The following is a 12,337-nucleotide window of genomic DNA, read 5'->3' as shown; positions in this document are numbered from 1 at the left end:
AGGCGTGATCTCTTGTCCGTCAGGCAGTCTCCCTAAGTTTACCTGTCTGTATTTCTGACTGGCGTGGCCTGCTCCTGGACAGCAGAAGTCCACCAGAGTTAGGGCCAGGGGCAGAGCAGTAGGAGGGAAGGTGGTAGGACGTGGGGAGGGGCAGTGGGCTGGGTCTTTGGGACCTGATCTGGGGGTGGAGCAGTTCACCTGTCAGGCAGGCCACACACCTGTCCTTCTGACTGGTGTGGCCTGCCATGACTCAACTTTTAAAAGTTCATACTATTACAATGTTGTCCCTGAAATACTGTAGTCTAGCTGTTTCATCAAGGCTGGACACAACTATTGTCCTCTTGTATCAAAGCAGCTGTAAGCAAACGGGACCTTCAGGAGATGGGGCCTTTAAACTTTCCTTTGCAGAGGGAGAGGAGGATCACAGGCCCTTGTGAGATTCTCCCTGAGGTTATATAAAAGACGGGCAGCTGGTTTTGGTTTGGCTCTTTGTAAAGGTACAGCTTTAGGTGAGCTGCATGTGTGGGGTACAAGACTTCTTGGTGGTACAGCTGCCTGAGAATTGCCCATGCTCCTAAAGTAGCATGCATGCGTTCACTGCTTCACCAAGACATACTTGGATGGAATCCTCTTGGTCTGCTGGTGCCCTCTTTATCTGGCATGAGTAGACATGGGTATCTAGATTTCCCTGGGAAAAGTCACACAGCAAATACCATGTGGTCTCCTGTCTCTTTCTTTCTCATTTGCCTCATACTGTGAAGGCTCCTGTTTCTAAGACCCAGACCTGTTCACACATCTACTGTCTGGATCCACAGATAGATGGATAGATAGTATGATGGCTATTTCTCTTCATTGCCACTTGATGAGGCTTAGAATCACCATGAAAACACATGTCTAGGTGTGTCTCTGAGGGTACTTCCAGAAAGGCTTAGCTGAAGAAAGCCCATCCTGTGTGTTGGTGGCACTGTCCTATGGGGTAAGGACCGAATAAAAAGAAGCAAGCTGAGTACCATTCATCTCTTACTGATTCCTAAATAAAGATGCAATGTGACCAGCGGCCTCACAATCCTGCCACGACTTCATCATAAGTGCTGGCCCCAGTAAGTTGTCTCTTCTCAGGCATTTGATCACAGCAATAATCAGCAAATTCAATAAGTAAGTGTAGGCAGATGGCAGACAGACAGTAGACAGACACACAGATATATGACAGATGGATAAGAAATGTCTTTTTAAATTTATTTTTATTTTATGTGCATTGGTGTTTTGCCTGCATGTATGTCTGTGTGAGGGTGTCAGATCTTGCCAGAGTCCAGCTCCGGATGAGGGCAGGGTCTGAAGGTGGGTGGATGCAAGAGTGGCAATGGGAGGGATCAGACACGGGACACTTCTTAGTTTCCAGAGAGATGAACAGAGAGGAAACGCTTCTCGGTATGACCTGTCCCACTCTGACGGGAGTCATCCTCGGTAGGACAGGTCCCAGCAGAGGATGTAAGGAGTCAGTGGGGGAAGGATGAGCCAGGCCGTGGTGGTCGGGAGAATCTTGCAGCCTGACTGACTAGCAGCCAGAGTGCTTCTTTATTTATACTAATTTAGTAAGCAGGGATAGATTCGTGATGTTCCAAAACATAGGTCATATCATTTTTGTTTTTGGACATGTGTTTCACTTCCTCTTGTTCATCTTTTAGTCATCATTAATAAACTATGACAGAACAGAGTTATCTTTTCCAATCATTTCCCCTCAAGTTTTGACATTGTTGATAAACAGAGTTATCATTTTTACTCATTACACCATAACTCAATTTTTAAGAATCTAGAGGCATATGATAACCTGTGGCTTCTTTATGTGTCACGACCTCCAAGGCATAAGGAAGACCTTCAAGTAGATAAGGATATCTCCCTAAGAGTAGGAGGGATAGTATGTTCAGGACTTTCCTGGGGAAGCTTACAGTAATATCCCTGAGAGAAGGCATAAATGAGTCATAAGAAATTTTCCATCAATCCAATATCCCCAAATTGTACAAATATTAAAAGTGCCCCAAGTATGTAACAGGTGGAGATGAAAACCAAAGGTGGTATGGCAGCCATCATGTGGCTCAGCTCTGCTGGATCTTTGTCAAGCAGCTGTGCTGGCCTTATGACTTCTGCCATTCCATTCAGATATGGCTGTGGCAGTATCCCCTGGAACTGGAGTTACAGACAGTTATGAGCTGCCATGTGGGTGCTGGGAATTGAACCTGAGTCCTCTGGAAGAGCAGCCAGTACTCTTAACCACTGAGCCATCTCTCCAGCCCCAAGAAATGTCTTATCTAGGCATGGTGGCTCATGTCTAGAATCCCAGCACTTCGGAGTCTGAACTATACAGCTTGGTTCTTTCTCAAAACAGAACACAACATAAATTTCTCAGCACATCTCCATCCTCAGGGAACAGACTGGGAGACAGAATTACGACATGGGGAGGTCTGCTGGGAAGTGCCACCTGCCAAAGGAGAAGAGCCTGGCTAAGGTACCAGGAGCCACTGGACCGTGATGCTGATAGACAGAACAAAGACTCCTGGGTGGAGGAATCTCATGTTGGGCAGAACCACCCAGGACCAGGTGTCCCTGACTTGCTCAGAGGCCACTGCTGCCCCACAGTCCTCCAAGAAGGGTGCCCTCGTGTGTGCCTGAGGCTGAGACATGTTTCAGGGCTCTTCTTATTCTCTTCATGAGGGCCCTGAACTCTCACTTGATATTTCTCCATCCAGCCCTGCCTGTCTCCAGAAGCTTCCAAACGTTTTCCTGCAGGAACCCCCGACCCTGTGTCTTCTTTTGGGGCAACTCCAGCCTTGGTTCTGACAACTGGAACAAAATAACCTACAGTAGATTTGTTTAAGAGGAACTGGCCACACGCACTTACCCTGGCTGAATGTGGGAGCACGGGCCTGACCTCCCAGCACTCAGGGAGCAGGGAGACTAAAAGTGAGTCCAGCCTGGGCTATACAGTGAGCTTGAGGTCACCCTGGATGACATGGCAAAACCATGCCTTAAAAAGAAAAAAAAAAAAAAACAGCCGTACCCCTGGCCAGCCAGATGGCTCAGCCAGTTAATGCACTTGCTGCCAAGCTTGATAACTTAAATCCAGTTTCCTGTATCCACATGATGGAAGAAGAGAACCATGCCCACAAATTGTCCTCTGACCTCCACACGCATGCTGTGACATGTATGCTCACACACACTCACCCATACAAAGTAAATACATGTAAATTAAAACTTCAAAACAAAAAGATGTGGGAGTGCCGGAGAGGTGGATCAGCAATTAAGAGTGCTTATCGCTCCTCCAAAGGACCCAAGTTCTGTCTCCAGCATCTGTATTGGGCAGCTCACAGGCATCCTGCTCAAGGAGCTCTGGTGCTCCCTCACGGCCTCCAAGGACACTGGCACATATGATGTAGACACACACACACACACACATAAAAATAAAACCTTTTTAACCCACTCACATAACACTCAAAAGTTAATAGTAAAATGATTATTATAATCTTGATAAAAGCATAAATTATGTTATCTGTTTTACTAAAGGCCTCGCACAGGCACTGTGCCTTTTGAGCCAGCCAATGCGCCTCTCAGGAGGTTGGCAATCTTCATGATGAGCTTAACAAGTGCTGTAATGGGGGGAAAAAGATGCTGAAAATAAACTAAAATGAACATTAAATGAGAAGAGGCCAGCTTTTTATGGTTTCCTACGACAGTTCCCATCCTTGCTCGGCTGTGTCTCCCCTGGGGAGGGAGGCAGAGGGAGCCCAGAGGCATGGCAGACACACAGGGCTTCTGCGGAAGGGAGGATGTGCAGCCAGCCTGCACCATTTCCTCTCACTCTTTCTGCTCCACAGACAGTTCATTTCCATGAAGCCTCAGGCAGTTTTTAAATTCTGTGGGGGGGGGGGGGGGAGAAACTACTGGAGTCAGGTTTCTGTTCTTTGATGTTTAAATATTTGTGACTTTTTTAGGGGATATGTGTGAGCGAGTTCCATTCTCTAGCTGGGTTTAATCTAATGTGAAGATTTTTCAGAGCTTGCACACAGCCACAGAAGTCCAGAGGAAAAACAGCTTTTATCTGGGCAGAGTCTGCGTAGAACTCGATTTTCAGAATGATAAGCCTATGAAGAGTGGATTATAGTAGAATATTATTTTAAGGTGTGTTATTTTGTTTATGTAGCATTTGTTTAACTCTGTAAAGCTGTGTTACTGTGCCTGTCTAAAACACCTGATGATCTAATAAAGAACTGAATGCCAATGCCAAGGTAGGAGAAAGGATAGGCAGGGCTGGCAGGCAGGGCTGGCAGGCAGAGCGAATAAATAGAAGGAGAAATCTGGGAAAAGGTAGCTAAGATCTAGGAGCCAGAGAAAGAGGGGGACTCCGGGGGTCAGGCACCTAGCTACACAACAAACCACAGAGTAAGAGTAAGATTTACAGAAGTAAGAGAAAAGGAAAAGCCCAGAGGTAAAAGGTAGACAGGATAAGTTAAGGAAAGCAGTCTAGAAACTAAGCCAAACTAAGGCTGGGCATTCATAATTAAGAATAAGCCTCCGTGTGTGATTTATTTGGAAGCTGGGTGGCGGGCCCCCCCAAAAGACCCAAACAACAACCTACAATAATGAATAACCATGCTACAGAATCCTGGCCACGTAGAAAAACATCATGGGACATACCTCCCATGCAGTCAGTCCCTAGAAACCGTGCTCTGAGGCCAGGGATGGTCTATAACATGCTAGAAGTTCAGCTCCAGAATCTCACCTGCTCTAGTACACGGGCCAGACTCGAGGTGCCTCTCTGGGACATTGCAGTATCACCTTGAAATGCCCAGGGAGAGTGGACTCTGAGGCCACTGACATCAAACTCCAGGACCCAGTTTACAACCACAGACCAAGGAAGAAAATTTCAAATTCTCAAACTAGCCAGTTCCTTCTACAACGGGATATGAGGAATAAGTTTATTCCTGAGGGCCTCCCTGCCCTTCTGTTAAACCGAAGCGTTCCTTATAAACACACTGGCGAGGACTTCTCTTGGCTCACAAATACTCGCCGTGGAGAGGACTAGCTAACAGTGGGGAGGGAGAGGCTCCCATTAAGAACACACCAGCTCAGGAAGACAGGCCCAGGAAGGTTCTAGAAGAGAAGGCCAAGAATGAGAGCATTTGGCAGAGCATGGCTCGGTGGAAGGACAAGGGTGGCTCTCTGTTCCTCATCAATCCCCATTGTTCAGATTCTATATCTACAAACTGACTCTCAAAAGAAAGACCCTGGGTGCTTTAAGAAGCAGATACTGGACCCCTGGCTGCATGGAGCCCGGTGACATGCTCTGTTTTCTTCCTTCAGCTTTCCTGCTGCGAACATGTTTCTCTTCCAGGTCTGGTCAGTGCTATGCATTCCTTGTTGTTTTCTGTAGCTTTGTGTCCAGAAGCTCAGCACTGGGCTGCTGGCTTACGTCCCTCGGGGTGAAAAGGCAGAGAAAAACTTCACTCAGCATTGCTGGCAGCTGAGTTCAAGGCCAATGAATCAACAATGTGTTAAGCTGGGTGTGGTGTTGCTGGCCTGTGATCCCAGCATTTGGGAGATAGAAACAGGATGGTCAGAAATTCAAAGTCGTTCTGGGCTATGTAATGAGTTCAAGGCCAGCCCTGGATACATATATACTAATTATGTTTTTACATAGGAGTACACATAAACAAAGGTTATGGATTGATTGGTGGATAACAATGTGAGCAGAGACACACAGGGCCCTGACCCTGCAGCTCCCCAGGGACCAACCTTTTTGGAGGTGGAAAGAACAGACAGTGAAAACTGACTGCTATCTGAATGTCTGGGAGGAGAATCCACAGGGGTAATGAAGCAAAAGGCAGACGTGTTTGTGCCTCTGTTATCCTTAGGAGAAAAGATGACTGAGGACTGGCTTGGCAATTTGGAGTTTACCAAAATCAAGAACCCCTTCAGATAGAGCAATGTCTCAGGAAAATCCTGAAACTCCTCATCCACTTCTCCTAGGAAATGTCTCCATGGGGATAATGCCATTTAAGAACACACTTTTGTGGCATTGAACACACAAAGCCAGGAAAGCTGTTCCACCTTCAAAGACTCACAATGCCTTAACTTTCTCCCATTTCCTCACTTTTATATGACACGTTCATGTGCTTGAAATTCAGCTTCTCTATAGCCATGCATCTCTCACAGATATTTGTATTGCATTTATCAATATGGAGGGAAACATTCTCATACAACATTATAATGGGTTTTCTGTCCCCTGATAAAAGGTTTCTCCACCGACACAGTAAGCCAGATCAAGCCAAACTGAAAAAGTATAACAACAGGTTCATTTGAGCAAAGCAACTCCTGGGTGGGTCCTCCAGTCCCAGAGATAGAGGCTAGAGAAGCCACATGCTCGAACTCAAGTAGGGAGATTATACAACTTGTAGGTGAGGGGTGATGATGTGTCTGCCACAAGCTGGGTTTGTGCCCAAGAATGGTCAAAGTTGAATGCTTTAGACTGGGACTTGGACTGCTGGCAGCTTCAGGAGAGGAGCTGCCGTAGCATCCAAGAATGCCGAACTGGGCATCTTGGTGCCTTCCCTTTGTTTGGAGCTTCTGAGTGGGCAGGGTGGGGAAAGACAGGAATGGAGCTTTCCTGATCCTGCAGGAGCTGCAGGAGCGAGCTGGAGGTTCCAACTGAACACCTTACACATGTGGAAGACAGCCGCTGGGGGTGTGTCCCCCTTCCACCATGTGGGTCCCAGGGAATCAAACTCAGGTTGTCTGGCTTATCCACTCAGTCATCTCAGCAGCCTGGTGAGACTGTCTCTAGCAGCACCCAGCTAACTAGGGGGGTCCCTGCCTGTGACTGGGCTGTGCCTTGCAGAGCTTTCTCTGAGAACTTTGGCTCATGGTAATTTACTGCTTCTGAACAGTGATTCCCAAGAAGACTTGGGATGACGGATGGATATTTGTTCACACAGCATCATTGTCTCTGTCAGTTTATAAAGTCCCAGGGGACAAGATCACAAGTGGGGTGCCCATCACACATCAGAAGGCCAGGTCACGTGCTGCCCCTCAGCCAGCCCAGGCTTAAGAAGCGTGGGTTATTGAGAAAATGTAGTGCTTGCCTCAGACCAAAGGGCAGTGTAGGAATTCTGGAAGCAGAGCAGGACACCAGTAATGGACTCAGCGCAGGACAAACAGGCTGACTTCCAGGGCAATGACCTCCACGGACCTGTGAGACCCGGGTTAACCCCATGTTCCTCCCCCTGGCTCCTAGAGGTAACAGCAGCACATTCAGTAAAATCAGCTGAGAGGAAGCTGTCCTGGAGGAAGTCAGGACTGTGACCTAAAACTGGCCAACGAACTGAAAGACAAGTGAGAGGGGAAGGCTGGCGAGGGCCCTGCCCTGAGCTCTGAAATCTTGCAGGCAAGGTGTGGCTAGAGAGGTTTTGGTTTTAATGGGGTCTCGTTGAATATCCCAGACTGGCCTTTAATTTGAGATCTCCTGCCTTGGCCTCCCAAGGCATGCATCACCATGCCCGGCTTTGGCTAGAAATTTTAGACACAGGTAGCCAGTCACTGAAGCCCAAGAATTTGGTTCATCATAGAGAACCTCCTTCTCTTGGTTCTCCAGGGGGACATGTTGGCTTCATAAGCTCTCATGGTTCCGTTATGGGAGCAGCAAGGATCCAGGCCAGAGAACCAGAGTGACAATGAATAAAGTCAGGAGTGACAGGTTTTGTGTTACCAGTGAATTACTCGATTGACTTATATTATGGTTTATTTATTTAACACAGGGTCTTATGTACCTCAAGCTGGCCTCAAACTCACTATGTAGTCAAGGGTGACTTTGAACTCCTGACCTTCCTGCTTCCACTTCCAGAATGCTGGGAATATAGGAGAGCTTCACCATGCACAGAACTTGCATTTTATTCATTAATTAAGACAGGGTCTCACTATGTAGGCCAGGTGGCCTGACACTCATAGCAATCCTCCTGCCTCAGCCTCCTAAGTGCTGGGCTCACAGGTGTGCACCACCATGCCTGACTGCTCAGTGGCTTTACTATCAGATATTTTAACTCCCTCCATTCTTTAAGTAACTCCTCAGACACAAGATGTAACTCCATCCAAGACAAAAGCACTTTTAAGGTAAGTTTTCTCTGTGCAGGAAAAATTCCCACAAGGAAGCAGAGAGAGAGGTGAGGACGGAAAAGGCCTTTGCACATTCTGTGTCACTGTGTTGACTAGAACCTTCCGCCAGCATCCGCTGTCTTTTTTGAGACAGGGTTTCTCTGTAGCTTTGAGCCTGTTCTGGAACTCTCTATGTAGACCTGGCTGGCCTTGAACTCACAGAGATCTGCCTGCCTCTACCTCCCAAGTGCTGGTATTAAAGACATGTGCCACCACCGCACGGCCATCATCCACTGTAGCTAGAGTTTTCCTGCCTGGCCCACAGTCAGGACAAATCTCTCTCACCTGCCAGTCCCACAGCCACTCAGACCTGACCAAGTAAACACAGAGACTTATATTGGTTACAAACTGTATGGCCATGGCAGGCTTCTTGCTAACTGTTCTTACAGCTTAAATTAATCCATTTCCATTAATCTATACCTTGCCACACGGCTCATGGCTTACCGGCATCTCCACATGCTGTTTGTCATCGTGGAGGCTGGCAGTGTCTCTCTGACTCAGCCTTCCACTTCCCAGCTTTATTCTCCTCCTTGTCCTGTCTATACTTCCTGCCTAGCCACTGGTCAATCAGTGATTTATTTACTGACCAATCAGCAACACACTTGACATACAGACCATCCCACAGCAATCCACTGTCTTGAGTACAATTGATTCCATGACTTACCGCTGGCTGGGACGTTCCTTGTAATTGAGAGCTGGCTGGGACGTTCCTTGCTTTGCTTCTGGAAGCCCAGAGCACAGAATGCCTGCTTATCCAAATGTTTATTCAGAGACCCAAGCAAAGTGTCTGCTTTGACTGAAATTACAAGAAATATCTTTACGACCGTTAGGGCTCATCCAGCAGCAGCAACCTCCGCTTCTGAGGTGGAGTGGAGGGACACGGATTATAATAAAAGCCTGCAGATTAACATGATGCTTGAGGAGAACGTGACTTCAGATGGAGCAATGCAGCTGACTGCCCATACAGAGCTTGCAGGGCAGCTGCGACCTGGGACAATCTCAGGGCTTCAAGGCGAAGAAAGCCTTCCTGGATGCAAACGTTAGCCGCATCTGGCTATGCTAGGCAGATGCTTCTGTCCAAAGCTCACCTGTCGGCCTGGGGCTGTAGCTCTGTCCGTGCGGTGTTTGCCTAGCAAGCATGAAGCCCTGGGCTCCAACTCCATCACCTCATAACCTGGGCGTGGCGGTGAGCGCCTGGGAGGTGGAGGAAAGAAGAGAGATCAGAAGTCTACGGTCATCCTTGGCTCCGTAGCCAGTTCAAGGCCATCCCAGGCTACATAAATGAAAACAGATAAATGAATAAATAGTTCATTTGTTTGCCAATCCACATCATACAAAGGCTGGGGAGAAGATTCAATTCCCAGCACCCATGCGGCAGCTCACACCTGTCTGTAACTCCAGTTCCAGAGGGTTCAACACCCTTACACAGACATATATATACTCAGATAAAACACCAATGCTCATAAAATAAAAATAAATAAATTTAAAAATTATTTTAAAAAATATTAATTCCAGAGGCCCAGGGCCTAACAACTGGCAAACACGCCCTTAAAAGAGCACGTCTGGAGCTCAAGCAGTCTTATTATTCTGACACAAAGAAAAACATTAAGTTCCACTCTTCATTTTTCTTTGTTTTTACTTTCCTGCAACAAGAGGAAAGCAGGGTGGGGATGGCAATGGACTCAACACGGCCATAACTCACAAGCAGCATTGGCGGAAGTCCATAAAGTCTCCCCGCTTGGGAGGCCCGTGGGGGAGGACCCTCACAGTTACTGTATACCTGCTTGAGCATGTTCTCAGTTCCTACCATTGCCTCAGTAATCCTCACACAGTGAGTTTGAGCACCATGCAAGCCACATGTTGGGGTTCAAGAGACTCACTGTCCCTGTAGGACTCTCAAGTGGAGACACTCATGCAGACAGCAGAGTGTGGGGTGCACCCTGTTTAGCCTTAGTGAGTGTGTTGCTCCCTGCTCGGTGATGAGAGTTGGGTCAGGCGTGGCTGATGTTGGCTCTCTTGATGTGGGGTCAGGCGTGGCTGATGGTGGCTCTCTTGTTGTGGGGTCAGGCGTGGCTGATGGTGGCTCTCTTGTTGTGGGGTCAGGCGTGGCTGATGGTGGCTCTCTTGTTGTGGGGTCAGGCGTGGCTGATGGTGGCTCTCTTGTTGTGGGGTGTGGAGTGACTGATGTTGGCCCTCTTGTTGTGGGGTCAGGCGTGGCTGATGTTGGCCCTCTTGTTGTGGGGTCAGGCGTGGCTGATGTTGACCCTCTTGTTGTGGGGTCAGGCGTGGCTGATGGTGGCCCTCTTGTTGTGGGGTCAGGCGTGGCTGATGGTGGCCCTCTTGTTTGTGGGGTCAGGCGTGGCTGATGGTGGCTCTCTTGTTGTGGGGTCAGGCGTGGCTGATGGTGGCTCTCTTGTTGTGGGGTGTGGAGTGACTGATGTTGGCCCTCTTGTTGTGGGGTCTGGCCCTGGTTGCAGCAGCGGTGATGGGGGGCCTTAAGTTCTTTGTTCTGTGAGCGGTGTACAGGCTCAGGTGCTTCCCAGGGACAGGGTCGGGGGGAACATGGCACTCACTGTGGGGCTCCCAGGAGGCCATGCTGACACTGGTCAGGAGAGGTAATGCTGATAGGAACTTCAAAGAGGTTGGGGCGGTGACTACCTAGGAACAGGACCTCAGGGGACTTCGGCACCATGGCCGGGACTTTCTCACCCCAGCTCTTAGCTGTAGTGTCCTCAGGGAGAGAGATAGCATAGGAGCTGGGAAAATCTCACAGAATTGCCCCTGGTTATGACTTCTCAGGGGTAAGGTGACAGCTACAGCCTTGCTTCCCTCAGCTCCTGCAGGAGAAGTAACACAGTGTTCTGGTGACACAGTGTTCAGTGTCACAGTGTTCAGTGTCACAGTGTTCAGTGTCACAGTGTTCAGGTGACACAGTGTTCAGTGTCACAGTGTTCAGTGTCACAGTGTTCAGTGTCACAGTGTTCAGTGTCACAGTGTTCAGGTGACACAGTGTTCAGTGTCACAGTGTTCAGTGTTCCGTGTCACAGTGTTCAGTGTCACAGTGTTCAGTGTCACAGTGTTCAGGTGACACAGTGTTCAGTGTCACAGTGTTCAGTGTCACAGTGTTCAGTGTCACAGTGTTCAGGTGACACAGTGTTCAGTGACACAGTGTTCAGTGTCACAGTGTTCAGTGTCACAGTGTTCAGGTGACACAGTGTTCAGTGACACAGTGCTCAGTGACACGGTGTTCAGTGACACGGTGTTCAGTGACACGGTGTTCAGTGTCACAGTGTTCAGGTGTCACAGTGTTCAGTGTCACAGTGTTCAGTGTCACAGTGTTCAGGTGACACAGTGTTCAGTGTCACAGTGTTCAGTGTCACAGTGTTCAGTGACACAGTGTTCAGTGTCACAGTGTTCAGGTGACACAGTGTTCAGTGTCACAGTGTTCAGTGACACAGTGTTCAGTGTCACAGTGTTCAGGTGACACAGTGTTCAGTGTCACAGTGTTCAGAGTCACAGTGTTCAGTGTTACAGTGTCACAGTGTTCAGTATCACAGTGTTCAGTGTCACAGTGTTCAGTGTCACAGTGTCACAGTGTTCAGTGTCACAGTGTTCAGGTGACACAGTGTTCAGTGTCACAGTGTTCAGTGTCACAGTGTTCAGTGTCACAGTGTTCAGGTGAAGTGTCACAGTGTTCAGTGACACAGTGTTCAGTGTCACAGTGTTCAGTGTCACAGTGTTCAGTGTCACAGTGTTCAGGTGAAGTGTCACAGTGTTCAGTGACACAGTGTTCAGTGTCACAGTGTTCAGTGTCACAGTGTTCAGTGTTCAGGTGAAGTGTCACAGTGTTCAGTGTCACAGTGTTCAGTGTCACAGTGTTCAGTGTCACAGTGTTCAGTGTCACAGTGTTCAGGTGAAGTGTCACAGTGTTCAGTGTCACAGTGTTCAGTGTCACAGTGTTCAGTGTCACAGTGTTCAGGTGACACAGTGTTCAGTGTCACAGTGTTCAGGTGTCACAGTGTTCAGGTGACACAGTGTTCAGTGTCACAGTGTTCAGTGTCACAGTGTTCCGTGTCACAGTGTTCCGTGTCACAGTGTTCCGTGTCACAGTGCTCAGTGTCACAGTGTTCAGTGACAC

This window comes from Peromyscus californicus, unplaced genomic scaffold, assembly GCF_007827085.1.
Source record: "Peromyscus californicus insignis strain IS unplaced genomic scaffold, ASM782708v3 Scaffold_6__1_contigs__length_162567912, whole genome shotgun sequence".
Taxonomy (NCBI): Eukaryota; Metazoa; Chordata; class Mammalia; order Rodentia; family Cricetidae; genus Peromyscus; species Peromyscus californicus.
Note: the sequence above shows the minus strand (reverse complement) of the source record.